This window comes from Carlito syrichta, unplaced genomic scaffold (genome assembly GCF_000164805.1).
Source record: "Carlito syrichta isolate Samal-C Ts95f unplaced genomic scaffold, Tarsius_syrichta-2.0.1 Scaffold316491, whole genome shotgun sequence".
Lineage (NCBI taxonomy): Eukaryota > Metazoa > Chordata > Mammalia > Primates > Tarsiidae > Carlito > Carlito syrichta.
In genome coordinates this window covers 223,426-226,175 of record NW_007260587.1, presented here as the reverse complement: position 1 = coordinate 226,175, position 2,750 = coordinate 223,426, and positions in this window count along the sequence as shown.

Genomic DNA, 2,750 nt, shown 5'->3' with positions numbered 1-2,750 from the left:
CATTAATGTAATTGTTCTTTGAGCTGTTGTCAGCCTCATAATGTGCTTAATTGATCATACGCATGAATGTGTAGGAAACTACTACAAGTAGTATACATAGGGTTTAGTACTGTCTGAGGTTTCAGGCATTCACTTGGGGTCTTGGAGTGTATCCCTTGAGGATAAGAGGGTTACTACCATACGAGGGAAAATGTGAAATAGATAAGGTTTACTCCCTTTATTCTCTTTGCTGGGAAGACAATATTTGTTTAGCTATTTAATGGGGTCATAGTGGCAAAAAGATTTAAGAGAAGAGAGAAATTACTCTAGCCTGGCTGTGGAGGGCATTTGGGGAAAAAAGCAGTTAAGTTCTACCTCATGGTAGAATTCAAACTGAAGCATGAATGATACGAACTTTCAGAGGAGGGTGCATATTAGGGCATTCTAGGGTTCAGGAAGATTAAGCAATGGTGTTAAGTGACGAGAGGAAAAGGGTGGCTGAGTTTGGATAGTATGACGCGTGAGGCTAGACACGGCCTATATTCTGATGTGCTTGACTGCTGTGCTGTACATTATGGAATATGATCCTCGGATAGATATGCTGTGTTTTAAAAAGATTAATTTGGCATCAATAGGTAGGATGGATTAGAGCAAAAAGATGTGAGGTGTGTGTAAAACCAATTAAGGCTAATCTAAATCTGGGTAAATCTGAAGTAGTAATAAGCAGTAGGGATGTTGAGAATACATTAAAGAGCTATCAGAGAGATGAGCCAACAGTGCTGAGCAGATGAAACATCCTTCAGTTTTAAGGAGCTGGGAGGCTTATGTCATTAAATAGAGGCAACAGAAGAGGAGTAGGCCTGTTCAGAGAACAGTAGGGAAGATGGGTTTGGCTGGAGTAAAAGGTTGATGCTTGAAAATAATGAAGTAGTTGAAGTGGAGTGAGTTATGAATTTTTTTTTTTTTTTTTAAGACACAGAGTCCCACTTTGTCACCTAGGCTGGAGTCAGTGGTGTGATCATAGCTCAGCGTAACTTCAAATTCCTGAGCTCCCATCTTGCCCTCCCAGGTAGCTAGCTAGGACTACAGGTGCATGCTAGTTTTAAAAAATGTTTTTAGAGACAGGATCTTGCTGTGTTGCCTAAAGCTGGTCTCAAACTTCTGGCCTCAAGTGATCCTCCCATCTTGGCCTCTCAAAGTGCTGGGATACAGGTATGAGCCACCATGCCTGGCCAAAAGTCCTGAATACTCTACTTGTTAATAGCTGTGGTTTCTGCCAGACCTTTCCCAAAACTTAAGCTCTTTATTATTAAAAACTTGCTCCTCACCATTTTTAAAGCAAAAACCTGAACACTCAGATTTCTTTACTGTGGCGGATATGAAGAAATTTTTTTTAGTCTTACCTGCTATTATAGTGTAGATTTAGAGCAGATTTAAGAGATTAACTGAACCAAAAAAGTTTTTGTTTCGTTGAAACAAGTAATACCTATGTTTATAGTGGGAAACCAACTGCTGTGTTTTATTTCAAAGCTTATTCTGAAGTAAAAGGACTTGGAAGTGTTTCCAAGAGAATACTTCGTAGAGCTTTCCAGATGGGTACTCTATGGTAGATTCAGAAGCCCATACTATACTCAAAGTGAAGTTGCCTAAAATGTAGGCTGGGCGCAGTGGCTCACACCTGTAATTCCACTTTGGAAGGCCAGGGCAGGGGGTGACCATGCCACTGCTCTCTAGCCTGTGCAACAAAGCGAGCTCCTTCCTGTCTCTGAAAAAAAAAAGTAAAATACAAGTCAAACTTCAAAAATATTTTTAAAAGAAATTCTGAAAAAGAGTCAGTGTACAAATGGTTTTGAGATTTTTTTTAGAAAATGAGTGAGGAAAAGACTCTGTTCTGGGAAGAAAAATTAATGATAATATTTCTTAAAATGTCAAGTGGTTTTCCTAGGCTGACATTGGAAAGTGCCATCAAAGGCTGAAATGTTTCACAGTAGTTACTGAAACTGGCTTCTAAATTACATTGTTTACTTTTTCTTTGGTATTGAGAGTTAAAAGTTCAGTTTAGAAAATGAAGCATTTGCTGCAGTCTAATAAACATTGTGATGTAGTGTGATCAGTGATTTGAGAGTACAGTGTAGCAAGAGCATGTAAGATGGACACAACCTAGGCTTGAGGAATCCAGCGAGACTTTCTGGAGCAAGGAATGACAAAGGAGAGACTTGGAAAAACAAATAGCTGATAATTCCTGATTACTTGGCTTTCTCCTTGTTTATACTGTCAACTCTTTAAGGGAATACTTGTTGCTTTTGTGTTCTCCAAAGTACTGGATGTAGTAATGCTCAAATTTTCTTGTCCTAAAATAGCAAATCCTTTCCTTGGTATGGAGTGACAAACGCAACATGTATTAGATGGTATGGGGTCATAGGAGCATTGCATCCCGGTGCAGTACTCTTATACTTTGGGTGGCCAAAAAGGAGATAATTTCGTTTGATAACATGTGAGCCATCTGCATGTTTTTAGTCTAAATAAACTGTGCCTTTGCTCTTTGGCCAAGGGATAATTGCTAGCACATTTGTTTTTAATAAAGTTTATGTGCCTTTGGCATTTAAGAATTTATAGCAAACTTTTTCTTACACTGGTATGCCATGATTGTCCATTAAAAAGTGAACCCTTTAAAAAGTCAAAAATAGAGCCGAGCTTGGTGGCTCAGCCTGTAATCCCGCGCCTTGGGAAACTGAGGTGAGTGGATTGCCTGAGCCCGCGGGTTTGAGACC